Genomic DNA, 16,966 nt, shown 5'->3' on the forward strand with positions numbered 1-16,966 from the left:
CTCTACAGAGTGCATCACTTAATTATGCTATCTACTAAAAGAAGCGAAAACGTAACAACATCTTGTCCTGTGTCAGCCTCCGTAGTGCTTCGAAAGTGAGGGGTGAGTCGTGGAGGGATTGCAATTCTCAACCTCACTCTACATACCACTGAAATCTCCACATTGCTCTTTCTGTGGTAAGTATCTGGTAAACTCATTCAAGTTGTTTTCTTTCTTACTATTATTTGTAGTGACAGAATGTGGAATCTCTCCACTGTATCAGGATCTTACAAAAGCAGAGATATTATCCTTACATGAAGCCACAGTTGAATGACAAGTAATCCATGATTAATGGCAATCAAATGAATTATTTTAGATTGTGAAACAGGTTTACCTTCAGTTGTTGTCTCCTTATGTAACGTACTATTCTGATAAGAGTTGTTATGTGCTATTTAGAGCATTTGCTTACGTGAGAAGGTGAATTTGCATGGGCGTCTGAGAAAATCATGCCGGAGGATAGGACTGCCGGAAATATTTTAGCACCTTCATCGAACGAGCAATGAAAGATCAGAATGCGTTAAACATTTGGTTAAATGAATTCATCTTTTATCAAAGAAAAGGATAATTCCATGCTCTAAATCTCATAGTTTTTTCCTCATTGTGTTTTTTCTTCTAAATGTCAGGAACGATACATTTTATATTTTTTAATACAATCAAGTGAATTTTTAAAGTATTATGTGTTTGTTGACAATGGGTGCGCATGTGCTTTGGTTCAGCCTACCCCTCCCCCCCGAATGCGCCGTACGATTGTATGAAACAATCGTAAAGCTCTATCTATCTTTTATAAATTTGATCAAACTAAATACTCTTCGAAGATAAGAAGTATGCAGTACTACTCTATAGGTACTCAAGATTAATATGAGATTGGCAGAAACCGTGTGTGTTACTCCAGCTTTAACATAATAATGTATCATGACATCCTGAGGTAAATCATTTTCTGGGCCATGTTGTGCACTGAAAAATCGAATAGTAAAAAATCAGGGCAACACAAGGCATTGCGATGTTTTTGTTCTGTCAACAAGTTGATTTGTCATCAGTTCGCAGCAATTTTACACATTTAACAGAGAACAAAAAGTCATCATTTAAAAACATCATCATTTTAAAAAGCTGAGCTCTGAACAACACCACACAGCAAATAACAAATAGTGATGACACACACGCACAAAAAAACACAGCATGAAATAAAGCCATTGAAAAGTTAACAGTACCTGTATATGACAGTACCTGTATAATTTGTTCATGTAGAAGAGCATGCTGTGAAATCCAAAACCATTAACAAATCATGCAGATTAGGTTATTTTCATTTAATCTGAGATGCAAATGCTGATCTCTGCCTTTGATTCAAGTGTGTCAATTGCTCGTAAATAGTGTCAACATGGGACAAAAACATAATCACATTAAACAGAAATATATGGTAAACGTCTGATGACAATCTTTTTAAATCCAAGCAAACAATGTACAGTTACTCTTCTTCACATCATTCTGAGATTCAATACAGAGGCACGTGGACTTCTTTGCCTGAAGAATGTGGCCTTCAGACTTCAATTCAGTCAATTCAGCAATTCTTGTTGTTGTCTCTTATTTAACGGTGAACTAAGGGAGTGTGTGAGTTCGTCTTCAATAGCACCAGTGTTTACTTGCTCTTAAGTAGAGGATAATGAGAACCTCTGAACTGAAACATCTAAAGAGACTGAAACAGCCCCAGGACTTTCAGTGTGCCATTAGGCTATCGATTGTATTAGTCTATATGCTCAAGATACTTTTAAGGGCTTTTTAAGGGAGTTAAAGGACTGCAATCTGAGGTTTTTTCTGCAATGTAAAAATAGTCAGAGGTATCCCCAGAATCTGTCTTTCAAGTTTCAGCTCAAAATACGCCACATATATTTTATTACAAGATGTTGAACACGACCATTTGTGGTTGCAAAGGAAAACGCGCTGTTTTTGGTGTGTGTCTCTTTAAATGCAAATGAGCTTCTGGCTCCCCGCCCCGTATGCAAAATAGGAGGGAGAGCGCTTACACGTGTGCTTTGGATGACATCATGACAAGCAATACGGCAGAGAGCCTAATTAGGTCTGTAATGCCCTTTGAAACTAAAACCATACACTAAATGCAATAAAAATCACCTTAATGCCATGTTCATAAATACGAATTAAATGGTAAAGACAAAAACATAAATAGAACAACATATGCTGAACATTTGATGTATGAAATGTTGGCCATTGATGATTAATCATCTGCATGCACATTACTAACAGACATAAACACGGATACAGGCATATACAGTATATGCTTTCAGAGTGCTTGTATATGGCAGACAGGTATGTAAAGATCAGCAACCAGGTGTTATTACGTTGTGAGTAGCAATTTCTACATAACCTCATCGTCTTACAAATGTGAACTCTGTTTCTATCCGCCCCAAATATTGTCGCACTTAGGACATGGGAGAAAACCCTGAACTCACCAAGAAAGACACTGTTGTCACTTTTATTTATTTGTAATGAACAAGCTTTACAGAAATGATGTTAGTCACAAGTCTTCTGAACCGATGGGCGCGATGCGTTTTACCACTAACGTTACGACACAACACCTGTCTTTGGAGCAATGTAAAGTCCAGGATTAGCGGCGACAATGTAAACAACAGCCGCTAACATGCTAAACACAGTATTTAAGTGATTTAAAAACGATGTGCATACTTCTTCCGGAGATGAAGCTTGATCGCGAACAGCTGGTACTGATCCCCATCGACTCGCTGCGACCCCGGGAGCCGGAGATACATTTGACGGAAGGCGACTTGGTTTTTCAACCTTTCCGGTTACTGGGAGCTCTAGGGGTCGCATCGACTCGACATCCAATGGGTCCTGGCTCGTTCTGTAAGTCTTTCGGGACCGGAGATACGGACCAGTGAATGTTGGTTTGTCGATCCGAAAAAAGTGCTTCTTCTCCGTATGTAGAGTCGGAGTCTTTGAGCGGTCATGGGCAGGTGTAAATCAATGTGACATAAGATTGTTTGGGGGATCCCCAACAACCTGTTTTTGTCACTGTTGTGGTTAATGGAGATTACAAAAAGAAGAATAAATGGATTTGTATAATTACAGGATGTTTCTGCACACACACTGGCGACTAAATTTCTGGTAGATGAACATTTAAAAGTGCATTTTCTGGGATTGCGGCCCTTTAAGGGTCCCTTCACTGAAAATGTTACTCCTGACTTTGTCATATAGGCTTAATGCATATGCATGAATTGCTATTTGACATTTTGCAGATGAACATTTTATTGTGCCAACACTGTGATTTCCTTTATTACAAAACTAACATTTACCTTCTTTTATATCAAAGTGAAATTAAAAATTACAATGCCTAGTTTTTGTAATTAGTTTATAAATGTGGGTCATTCTCTTTTTAAAATTATTGTGCCCTCATAATCTTCAGATAAAATATGAAAATCCAATTCCGTCCTGTAATGCCTTGCCATATTAAATGGGGTAGGCTAGATGGCTTTGACGGGACATTCAACTCCTCCCCTTCAACTGTCAATCTGCTGTCAGTTTCATTTAAAAATGCAACCCCTGTTTTTATACATCCAGTCAAATTGGACACAATGACGAAAGCTATGCCCACTATTTTCCTCATTCTAAATTCCATTTCACTCGGAAATGCGTCACCAACAGTCTCCCAGCATAGACCTTCGATTACTCTTTTTGTCAGGCTCACCTCAGTAAGTTAGGACATGCCAAGATTTCTTATAATTTTAGGTGACCACTTTAAAGCCAGAGTGTGAGACTTTTAGCGGCCACTAGCGGTGAGAAAATTGCAATCAATCTCTCAGTCCTCCGCTCACCCCTCCCATTCGAAGCAGGACGGTGACCGCCACAGTACAAAGCACGCTTTGCAGAACTGTTTGTCCGTTTATGGCTACTGTACAAAACATGATGGCGCAACATGGAAAATTCCATGTATGTAGTCTCTGTATTAAGACGGAAATAGATATCTTAGGTAAAACAAACATCACGGTTCATTATGTGAGGTCTTTATACACCTCTGAAGACAGTTTTGTATATTTTATTGCGTTTCTGTCAAAAGATCCTCCTAAAAATCCCACATTGGACCGTTAAAGATGCTTAAATATAACAGCTTTGATTTATTGCGGTTTATAATTCAGCACACAAAGCATCTGGGTTTGTGCATGAGCCTGTGTGACACACTGTACACTCCTTATTGTGGTATTAAAAATGTCCAGTTCATCCAAAGAGAACTGATCTTTTCACGTCTCCACTTCTCTTTTACTAAATGGCCTTTTTCTTTCTCTCTGTTTTGCTCCAGGGGTTTGTGCTTTTTGTGTATTTTCCTCCAGTTACTGAAGCTTTGCCTCATTGAGTGTCACAAGCATTATCATACGTCTCCTGGGCAGAAACTGACTCATCTAAAGCGTTCCCTTCTTCGGGAGATTCTCTGCGCTGCCCATAATGAGATTTACTTGACCCACATCACATCTGAACTCTTTAAATGCCTTGCTTTTGACATATCAGCAACCCTGTCAAATCTTATTTGATACGGGATTGATGCACATGTATCTTGGCCCAGTTTATGTTTTGGCTAAGGTTGAGGTTTGTGCTTCTATTGATTTGTAATCTATGTTTAGTGTGTTATTTAAATAACTGGAAACCGCTTTCCATTTTAATGCAACTTGTTAGCCATTTAAATGAAATGGTAACAATAAAGCGATGCAGTGAGAAAAAACAATACACGTAAACATTCGAGACACAAAGCATGGACTCATCTGCACACCGTTAAGTCTTTGTCTCCAGTCTGAAGCACTTCATCAATCACATACATGAATTATTAATTCACTGTTATTAGAACATGTAGTCAGTTTGTCTAAAGGAGCACAGCTGTGGATAAAAAGTATTTTCATAAGAGATGATGACGTCATATTATTAAAGAACTCGTTTGGTTTCATTTGCTTTCTTTTTTATGTTTGTGATGCAAGTTTTTTTTGTTAAGAGGTGTGAAAACAACATCAAAGACGCGACCTGCGTGCAAATAAGGCTATTTGTTCCTCTCTGTTAAATGGTTTAGAAATCCCACGTTGTGCTCCTGGAGACATGTTTCCTCATATATTGCTGTCATGACCTTTTCTTCCTTTAGTCTGACAACATGTTTCTGCCAGAACTCACTGTGAGCCAAGCTGCCCGTGTCATCCTCAGCCAAACGCCACCAATGGTCTATTCAAACCATCTGGAACCACCAACAGTTTGAGAATTTGGGGTCACAAAAACGATTTTCACTAAAATAACTGATGTTATTCAATGAGTTCGGCTAGAATCCATTGAGTACACACTTTTAGATGTATTTAATACACATATGTGACCCTGTCTATATGAAAACCAAGCTAAAGTCACTTTTCTACACAAATTAATATCTATATAATGTAAAGACCTTTTTGTGAAAATATATCCTTGACATCTTTAATATTGACTAAGGCCACGTCAAAGATTAAAATGATAGTAAAGTTGTGATTAAAATTAACCTTTGATGCTCTTTGTCTGGTAATTCGATTTTGAGACTTTACTCTGTTTTCATAGGTGTGACCACGTTTGGGGTTTTGTTGCAAATTCCACAGCTTTTTGCAGGATTCAGGTGTTTTCAAGGAATTATGCTGCGTTCACGTGCTCTCGGAAATTCAATAATTCCCACTCCGTCCCGAAAATAATTTATGGAATGGTGCTCTTCTAATATTAGCAGATACTTGTAATGTTTAATGCTACTTAATATGTTTAATGTATTAAGCTTTCTTTATGTCTCCATTTTTTTAGCTTTCCTGTGGCTCAGTGGTACACTAGCAATGCCAAGGTCATGGGTTCTCAGGGGATTGCACATAGTCAGAATACAATGCAGTGTATAAAAGCGTCTGCCAAATGCATACATGTAAATGTAATGTGAGTTGTGGGTAATAGGCTATAAGCCATAAAGTGTCCATGGATTCACACTTCAAATTTTCATCTTAAACAATGGACCATCCGGGTACTTTGAGAATACTTATTTCAGCATACTATGATTTGGGACGTACTAATTATATTTTCGAATACTATTAAGGACGAAGAGTATGCGGATTGGGAGTGAGCGCAGCAACAGTTAATTCAACAGTTTTGGCAATTCGGACCGGATTTGTTACACAGATCTGGCAACCCTCAGGCCTTCTAACTTTAAAATGAAAACTTTCATTCATTTGAGATGCACATTTCGTAGGCTGCATACTTTGCCTTCATAAAAAATGCACACAATTTAACTAGCACCAATTCTTTAAATAAAAGGACTAAAATGATTACACATGCTGACCTGTAATCTTATTGCGCAAAAATTGATGACATTATTTCTTTAACGATAACCAATTGCCCTGGACACTCGGATGATCAGCCATTACACTTAATTGAATTCAGAATTTAATTTATGCGACTGCCGAAGATCCACGGTCATTTGAATTTATTGTCGCAAATAATACGCTGTTGCATGTTCACATTTGCATTATAATAATACTTTGAGGTAAGATCTTGTCACCTCCATTTTAAATGTACGTATTTATTGAAGACCCCCAACAGCTCGAAGAAGAAATCTCATTCAACAGATATCTATTCAATTTCGAATGATATGTTCGTGAAGCGGTTGAAGGAGCGGAGGAGAATGGGGTACCTGCCAGCAGAGCATCCTGTGGTGTAGTCTCCATTAGCTTATACTGAGCCCATTACCCTGGCTCTGTTATCACACAGGGGACACATCAGGAGACAGAAGCGAAAGAGAGAGAGAGAGGGAGAGAGAGAGAGAGCAGACATAATTACTGTCTTTTCCTGCAGAGTTCATCAAGATACCGGTCATTGCTCTGGTGAATATTTTCAGAGGTGAGCTCACTCGATAAATCTTGATATTGTCTCGCCATCAAGCCTTGGTTATACACAACATAGGAGGGTGCGGATAACAAATAGTTATTTTTGCTACTATTTTCCTAATTTGGAGCTGTTTTGTACTGTCACTGCATAGTTTGAACGCATCTTTGAAGCTTTAATGACAGCGAAGGTAAATATATTGTATCGTGTCTACAAAATCTGGCTTTGATTAAATATTGATTTTTCTTTCTCGTTTCCAGAGCAGAGATGAAAAATGCTGTCATATTACTGACGTTAGGCTGGTTGTCCTTCCTGTCTCATGCAGAGAAAACAAACACACACACACAATTTAAAGGGGTGAATTATAGCATATGTTTAGACTGAAAAATGGGAAATGATTGTACTGTACAGTATTTTTAAAATGAAACATTAGACTTAAATTTAGTTTCCCTATTTTGTTTAACAATAGCAGCTCATATGAGATACGAGGCATTTCATCAAGTTGATAAATGTCCACCGGGCTCCAACCTACAATTAGATTCACACTGAGATGTTTTTCGAATCGAACAATCCATTTTTCGGGCTTGGTCATGACTGCAATTGTATTATATCATGCTGTGGATATCATTCTTTGCATCATCTCTTTGTTCTGGTTAAACACGGGGCTTCGTACTAGTGATGCCATTAGATTTCTCTGGCTCAGTCTGAATCAACTCTCAGCTGTTGTGAATTAGGAAAAGGGATTCGCTTTAATTCAATCTGAAATTGTCAAATAACCGGCAGATGGTGGCTTCGGTTGGAGAAAAGGCCGAGAATTTTATTTCTGTGCCATCTATAATCCTTTTCTCCCTCTCTCTCCGTGCGGCCCTTTACTCCGGCCCCATCCAACCCCATCATGCTGTGAAACCTCCGAAATTCAGGAGCACAGAACACAACATAAAAATCAAGGACAAATCCTTGGTGCTTCTAGCACCGACAAGCCCTTACACAAACCACAGTTTTTATGTTATGGCGAAATGCGAGAATGGCACATTCTTTTCCGTGGCAATACATAGCGAAATGACTTTGGGTATTACCATGAATAATCTAATACTGTACATGACTGACAATTTCCCCCAAATAGTCTTTCAAAGACTTAAATAGCTTTAACATTCAAGGTGAGCACCACACGCTGCAGGTATATTTTCATAAATCAGTCCATTCTTATCTTAATGGTGTATTTCCAGTATTTCACGTAAAGAAGTTGGTCATTTTCTATGTCTAACATTGGGCGCATCTGCAAAATTGCACTTTTACCTCAGCAAGATCAGAGAAATTATTTTTTTGTTTAGAAGTGCTTACACATGACGATGGATTGAAAGTCACACACATGGGAAACTTATTGTTGTTAAGTGCTTTTTTTTTGTTAAGTGGTTTTAATATCTTCTTTTCTGCAACCTACATGCTCTGATTTAAATTGATGTTTGGTGTGATGTTCCCTTGGGAGTAATTAATGATTTTCACCGTAATGAATAAATGTTTACACAAGGTACATGGTGTTATATATAATAAACTATGAGTTACGCTGACATATAGGGCCTTTGAGGATTTGAAGTGGATGGGTTACATCTGACATGGGCAATTCCAGCAAATGTTCTCATTAACATGGATTTTTTTATTTAAGTTTTTACAAAAGGATTTCACCATACTGAGAGGTATTATATCAACGTTTGGTGGTATAAAAAGTCTCACTTAATGTTTTTAAAGCATGGTTTTGAATAGTCTGGTGAATTGTCACATCCATAACGCATTCTATAATCCATAAGGGCACATGAAAAATAAAAATCTATTTTCTGGTTAATAAAGAGTCATCCCTTCTCCATGTGTTGGGTATAGTTGCTTCTGGTTTGTGCATTTTAATGCTGTATCTCAAAACTTACTCACCTTTTTGTCACATCCATATCGGATGGTTTTTTAAGAAATTTTATAGACTGTTTTTCTGATATCACCAGGGGTTTAGTCAAATATAAACTGATGAATCAATATTTTGGTAATGAACACATTCTCTGAGAAGATATGATTGAAGTTCTGACTGAAAATGTCATCCATTAAGCTGAAATTTCAAACAGTCATTTGTCTAGTGATTGGGGAATGACTTAAATATGGGTGTTCTTTCAAATGACAAAAATTGAATGAGTGTTGGTTTTGGCTTTTTTGTTTTGGTAACTGGGTTTATCTACTAGCAATAATATTTGTTCCAATTTAACTCATTTCAGTCTTTAACCGGACTTTTTGATGTTAAATTCCGTCCGAATCTTCTGTCAGATCTTAAAAATGAACAAATAACAATGCATATTGGTTCAAATGATCCAACAGCTCAAATGGCCTATATGACATCAGCAGAAAATAAAAAAGAAACATCAGAGAGGAAAAGCAAGTCATTGCAGCTTGGTCTATAACTCAAGATCTCAATAACCGAACGCATGAACCTATAGTTGTGAAGATTAAGTAAGTTAAGAGTTTCAATTCTGATTTCATGTTGACTTTCAATACAATGTTCCAGCATACCTTTAGGAGTCAGGTGGCCTTAGCAGTCCTGAATCCAATGAACAGGTAAAGAATATGTAAATCCTGCCTCCAGTGAAGAGACACTGTTTGATAAGCGTCTGATTTAAAAGCAGAGAACTCTACATTTCAAAGTTGATCTGTTCAATATTTCTTCACAAAGAACCCCCTTATTAAAAAGGAGCTGTGCAGGACTCACTTTGAACATTCTGAGAGTCTCGGATTATGAAGAATATTAATTTGACTTCTTCAAACCCTCGACCAGGGCGAGCTGGTTTCAAGGCTAACGGAGCTCTGATGATGCTTTGCAGGCTCATTTTTGGACAATCTTTTTATTCAAACATGAATGTTTTGTTTCTGTAATAAAATATGTGAACACTATAACATATTAAGTAAATCTATATAATCTAGTATCTGTCTGTCTTTCTCACAATCTTATATCCTTTTGCACAACATTTGAGGAAGACGTATGGATCAGAAAAGAAATCAATGTTGTTGAACAGGGATGAGCAAGGTTTTTCCAGCAGGGGCTGAGGTGTCTATCAGAGTGAATAATTCAAAGGCAGTTACAGACATGCACTCTGGAGGAGGGGTCAGGACTATGAATGCCCTGCCTTATCACCCCGCCTCTCAAAGCACCACTCCAACCCTGCAATATTTGGATTTAGTCCTGATAGAATACGAGGTCAAGGTATGTGTTCCGACAGAGACATCTGAAACTGTGATGCAGAATAAAGATTTGACAAAGGTGAACTTGTGGGTGTACTGTACATCAGTGATAAACACATACAAGCACAGAGAGAGAGTGAGCGAGATAGAGAGAGAGAGAGAAAGAGAGAGAGAATTATATACCATGGCAGCTGGAGTAAAACATTTTACATTTATCTAATTTATGTTTGTGTTAGGCTTATTGGATAAAATACCAATAGAATTCCATTGCAAGACCCCACACAGGTACCAAAACAAACGTGGTATGGGTATTACTTGTATGTATTACAAGTAATTCTTGTGACTGTTAATGCAATTCATGTCATATTCATTTGGATAATTATATTAAATTGAACGGAATGCTCTCTGCTCTCTACTTCTCATTATCTCCAGGAATCATTCAATTTCAAGCTTAATACGTGTCATTGCAGCTTATTTTAAAATAATTAGACAATGAAAACTTATATTTAAGATATGCAATGAGTCATTAGTAAAATAATACATAAGAATGAAACTATGTAAGAGTCAGTGAATTAAGGTTTTGCTGTGAGTTTTAGAGTTTAACCAGTCAGAGATTAAGAATATAGAGGTGTATTAAAGGTCCAATGTGGAATTTTTTGGAGGATCTATTAACAGAAATGCAATATAATATGCATAACTATGTCTTCAACGGTGTATAAAATGAGCTATTTCTATCTACATACACCGCAGGTACCAATTCAACTTGTTGTTTCTACAGTAGCCCTAAATGGACAAACTGCTCTACAGAGCATTCATAAACACGTCATCTCTTTCGGCAAAGAAACGTAAACATGACGACATCTTTGCCCTGTGTCAGCAGCCGTAGTGCTTTGATAGGAAGGGGAGAGGATTGGGGTGAACCATTGGTTGCATTTCTCAACCTCACCGCTAGATGCCACTAAATGCCATACAATGGACCTTTAAAGAGATAGTTCACCCAAAAATCTAAATTCTCTTAACATGTACTCACCCTAATTCCCACCACCCACCTGATGTGACAGTAAAAGTTGTATTTTTTTGTGTATTTCTTTTGAAGTATTAAGAAACAAATGTTCTCTGTTCTCAAAGGACATTTTAGTTCAACTAACAAAAAAATTCAGTTTGTAATCAGAAATCTCAGAAAAGCTCTCAGATTTTCTCTTGCATGGTTTTGAATAAAAAAACACAAACTTAAAAACAAAATTTTCATGTATTTTTAGATGTTTTCATATCCCACGATACGACAAACCCTTAATGACCCCTAAATGCTTGAACACTTGGTTTAACAAAATGTGATGTTTATTGAAAATTGTGGTATAATTATTTGATCCTGGTACAGATGAATGCATCACAGATACTGTGACCCTTCAATAAGACTGGTGACAAATAATTTCCTTTCCAGTCTTATGGCCCCTGTTGGTTTCCTGGAACACAAAGCATTTTATTGATGGATATCTTACAGGTATGTGCAGGAGAATATTGTGATTGAGAATGCTATTGACAATTTAGGCGGTATAAGGCACCATGTGAAAAAATACTGTAGCAAAACAAACCCCATAAGAATACTATTATCTTGGCAAGAGACAATTCATAACACTCATAGTGCTGCTAATTATTTTCTGTAATTGGTAGCAAGAAAATATGAACGCCAGACTTGATTAAATAAATCAGAACACTTTTACTCCATTTGCTGAAGTGCTTACAAATATATTTGAAGAATGTAGGAAAGCAAACAGTTGTGGTGCACCATTGAGTACCATAGTTTATTTTTCTACTACGGTCGTCAGTTCCATTTGGGTTCCATATATGTTTCTCTGTGTTCAGCATAACAATAAATTAAAACTGGTTCTTAAAGAAGAATGTAAATCAGACCATATTTTGATCAGAATTGCAACAGAATTCAAATTGGAAGCTCGTATTTTCTGGAATTGCACAACCTATTCATCCATGTAGAGGAGAAAATTAAATGCAGCACTCAACCGTGCCACAAACATATAATACTGGAGAATATAATCAATGTGTATAAGTGTTGTATAAGATTGTGGCTGTTGTACTATACAGGTACCTAACGCTTCAACCTTGTGCTGTCTCTTGACATGACTTCTTAAATCTCAAGCTCTACCAGAAAGACTTGTGAGGCGAATACACTTGACAATGAATATTTAGTAGACAACCGATCAGTGCCAAGTTGCAAATGCGGAAAAAAATATATAGTTCTATGGTGTAGGCCCCGTCCATAGCTCACATCCAGAGGGTCAAGAACTCCTGCACTTCCTGCCTGATGATGAAGACAGGGGCGCAGCCAACCCCCTGGGGTAAATGGAGATGGACCATCCTGCTGGTGGTGGATAAGAATATACCCCAAGTGTTAGATAATGATTGGTTAGGTGATGATTGGTTAGGTCTATACATAGTTAGTGCATAAGATTGAGTCTTCCCAGCAGAACTTGCGCTGAAGCTTTCATTGCCGTCTTCAAGAAAGCCTTTAGTTTGTTCCTTACGCATCTGCCACATCCAACAGCTATTTCAACTGATATGGCAAAGTTGTTTCTTTCACAAGGAAGAAACGGATCCAGACTCATATGCAAGGAAAGACATTAGAGCAGCAACTTTGATGTGTGTTTTTCCCTTTCACTTCTTGCAAATCAACACAATGCATGAAGACCTGTGACACTGTAATGAAACATGGCACACTGATACACGAGCACAAATGAGAACTGAAAGGCGTAGTAACAGCCTCTAAAAGGATGATAAATCCTTTGATTTAGATCTCGTGGCACTGCATATGGATTTTGAGAGCGTTCTGCCTTCTTCAGTCTATCCACAGAATGAGCTGGGGGGATACATTTGAATTTCCTCATTAATTCATGAGATATTTTAAGACGAATAGGCTATTCCAAATGTCTGTTATCATAGAGACAAACATAATATTCAGTTAAGCAAGCATAGTTCAGCCAATTCTTATCCAATAAGGAATATGCATAAGTCTGCTATTTCATTATTGACTATAACCCTGGGGGTCTTCCGGCACTTTTTATGACTCAAGAAGCAATCTGTCTTCGCAGAACCCTCCTACTTCTCAACTGTACCATGGGATGCGATGTTGTATTTGCTCTGTGCAAGTGATGTTAAGTTCGCGTTGCGTCACAGCGGGGATGTGAAGGCACCGAGTGGGTTCACGCGCGTTACGCGTGGCGCAGTGTTTGGAGTGGATCATATCAGCGCGTCTGAACCGGTTTGTTCTACTTCTGGTTCGCTTTTGAACAGTCCAGTGGGGTGTTACACGTCTGAAAAGGTTCAGTGGAGTATCTTGGGCTTTGGGAGGCAGAAAAAAGAGCAAAAGCTCGAAGGTAAGGGACTATGATGTTGAGGAATGGCTGAAGAGAAGATGCTGATGTTACAGCGCCGAACGCGAAGATGCTAAACGCAGAGTGAAGTGAAACGGGTAAGTTTGAGTCCTTTTGCGAAAACAGATGTTGTTTATATATGCTACCCGAGATTAGCGCAAACCAATTTTACAAAACATTTGACATAAGTGAGGTAACGGAAACTTTTCATTCATCACATTATCTAGGCTAATCCTGCCGGGTTTTCTTTATCCATTTCATTATTTAAATATAACTTTAATAATTGTTAATAACAATTAACAAAAAAGGATTTGTTGCTAAAAATAACATTTAAACGTGCCATATTAATCAGTTAAATAACATGCAGATTGAACACTTGCTGTGAATTAGCGTGGATGGATTCTCTACTGAAAGCGTGACCGTGTTGAACAATCTCAACCTCAACATCTGTCGACAAATCACGCTGCATTATCTTCAGGCTAAATAAACCATCCAATACCTGCTTTTACTGTTAAACGAGTGTATACCAAATCAATAACCCAGTTGGGTTTATGATGACATGCAGAGCTGGACAGATTCAGGTGTACTGTCTCTTTAAATAAATACTAATTTTACAGTTGCAAAATACAGTCGAACTGCTTTGATTATGACTTAATTCTTTTGAGATGTTCTGGGTTGTAAACACAATTTCTTCTGATTAAAGGTGCTTATTTAGATGCATTTCTGACATTATTTTCTAAAGAATCTGTCCAACTGTATTTGAGTCTTGCTGGACAATGGTGTTGATTTACAATACAGGTGATTTTTATTTTTATTACAGTTTGTTCTCCCATAATTATTCTGTAGATTAGGCAAGAGGTAACAGTAAAGCTAGCCTAAGCAATCACAATAAACAATATTCCTGATTCTTTGGATTAAAAACAAGTTGTTCCTTTCATACCAGCTTTACGTGCCGAAACCTGTAATTTTCTAAGCAACTCAAATGTTATGTCACCGTGCGCACTTCAGATGAACACATCTGTTTAAATTCACTTTTCTATTTACCCGAGACTGGAGATGTAAGGCCGTATTTGTTTAAATAAGGCAATATTGTATATGCAGAGTAAACAGAATAAAGATGAGTGCACACGCATTCACATTCAGCAGTAAATTGCACTAAAAGTAGTGGCAGAAAAAAGTAGAGGCAGTTTTTTGCTGCACTCTGCTGGCTGGTCGGCATACAAGAAAAAAACACTCTCTCAAAGCATTAGGAATCAGGGCATATTCGCACACATCCTTTTGTTGAGGTGAGGAGAAAAGGCAAGAAGGGAGGCTTGTCTCATGTGACAAACAGTGTAAGTTTTTCCCCATCTCCCAGGAAGACTTGAGTCATGCCTTAGAAGGCTTATTATTGAGATAGCAGCTCTAGTTCCAGGCGTTATGCCATATCTACCAGATGCACGCTTTAGATCTCGGCACTATCAATTTCACAGGCAATTAACGACATGTACAAAAAGTTTCGGTCTAAATGTCACACCTGTTATTTAAAAAACATTTCAATTTGAATTGAATGCATCAAATTTGAAAAAGAAACATAATATGCTTGAACTCTAGCTAGCTTGCACCATAAGTATTGAATGTGTGTGCGAATACAATCCCGCAGGTTTTGACGTGGTACCTTATTAAACATTCAGACAGATCTAGTTAGATAAATCATGTAACTGTGGTTTCTTGCCTGATTCGGAATCCGAACATAAATTTTTCATTCCCACCCAGCGGATTGGAGTTCAGTGAGAGAGCACAAGAATCAGCTGGAGAGTTTCACACTGCTGCTCTTTATGTCAGCTGTGGTTTCCGCTACCACAGTTCATTTTGCACACCGGGGGCAGCGCCAAGGTGAGCCCAGTCTCGGTTAAACAGGGAAACTCTGTTAAAGATGGTGTTTGTAAAGTCAGGAGAGCCGAATGAAAGATTTAGCGTTTGACTTTCTTCCCGAGATCCGGCCAAGAAAGTGTGGGTGTCTGTCTCATTTATGATTAAAAAGAAGAGAGCACCAATGCATTACGGTACGTGTGAATCCCATCAAGCAGAGCGTCATTTAATGCAGACTTCATTGTAAAATTGATGAATTTCAATGCCGAGGTCAAGCTCACTGCCGCTTTCTATAAAACTGGGTTTCTTGCGCCTGCAAGTCGTGTTCAGGTACCTGTTCTGTTCTGCTCTGCACTCACCCTCGCTTTTGTCCAGTCGTGGTGCGAACGTGCAAATATTCCAGACAGCTTTTGCAGTAGAAAACATGCCATCTATTGGCTATTATTGTAGCATCAAACGGCGTTACAGCGTTGAGCAGAACAAAGAAGTCCTCGGTGGGCTCATTTTCAGCTCAAATTGTTGGCAGCGAGTGTTTGCCTGCAGTGTTAAAGTGAGGCATTCGGTACATTTCATATCATGTGTGTTGAGCTTTGAAACACATCCACACAACGTAACGGACAAACAATCTTTCTGCCAATCACACAAGCGAAACAAACATTTAAATGACTTAGAAAGCATGTGTTGTAAAATGCTGAAGGCAAAGGTGTGCTATCATTTTGTCAGATCCATTTATTGATCCCATGTGGATGGCAGGGATAATGATGGAGGATTCTCGCTTGTGTGTATAGATTCGTCATATGGATGCCTGGATTATTTCATCTTCACAAACTGAACGAGTGAAATTCGGCCTTCACAAAGACCCATCAGTGTTAGTTAAAGATTTTCTAGATAATGCAATCTGTTCATCTTGTTAATGCGTCTACCATTGGTGAGCATTCGAGCATTTGATAGTTGGATTGGTAATGGTTTCTACATTGTAGTGCAAGGTAAACTATTTTCATGCTGGATGACCATCGTGAAGTAAAGCCCCATTAAACATGACAATTTTTTACTCTTACCACATTTATACAGCTTTTTGTCCATTAAATTTGAAGTAAAGTTGCCATATGGTACCAAAGCCAATCAAGAAAATTTGCCATATGGGTGCCACAGCCCATTAAAATCTTGCATTAAATTTAAACCAACCAGCAAACGCCACATGAACGCTGACCAAAGGATTAACCAAAGTCGATAATCTCATTAATATAATCTCATGAACATGCATTGCATTGTACATTTGCTTTATACTGTAATGCATAGAATGCAATAGAATTAAGAATATTTGTTATTTACAGTAGCTCCAGTTAGAATTGGTTACCACCAGGCGTGATTAAATACAAATGAAAACTGGCACAAGTGTATTTTAGCACAGACGCTGTTCTGATTCGCCGAAAGTGAATGATGCTTCTGTCCCAGACAGATAATTACACAATCCAAAAAGCTGTTCACATGTTCTGAATAGACAAGCGTTACTGCGCATCAGCCCAAACTTAACTTCCGTTCAAAGGTCGAGCTAGACTTTTTTCTAGTCCGTCATTTTGACGGACATGCTCTTAAAA

General features: G+C 38.0%; 1 protein-coding gene across 2 annotated transcripts in view; it reads left to right on the top strand.

The window, feature by feature from the left end:
• Positions 1-13,327: 13,327 nt before the first annotated feature.
• The window catches only part of cntn3a.1 (contactin 3a, tandem duplicate 1), a 54,219-nt gene continuing 50,580 nt past the window's right edge, over positions 13,328-16,966 (top strand). For both annotated transcript variants that reach the window (XM_056733030.1, XM_056733032.1), the window contains exon 1: positions 13,328-13,615. The gene's annotated coding sequence lies outside the window, so the exon portion shown is untranslated. The remainder of the gene's footprint in view (positions 13,616-16,966) is intronic.

Source organism: Triplophysa dalaica, chromosome 20 (genome assembly GCF_015846415.1).
Source record: "Triplophysa dalaica isolate WHDGS20190420 chromosome 20, ASM1584641v1, whole genome shotgun sequence".
NCBI classification, from domain to species: Eukaryota; Metazoa; Chordata; class Actinopteri; order Cypriniformes; family Nemacheilidae; genus Triplophysa; species Triplophysa dalaica.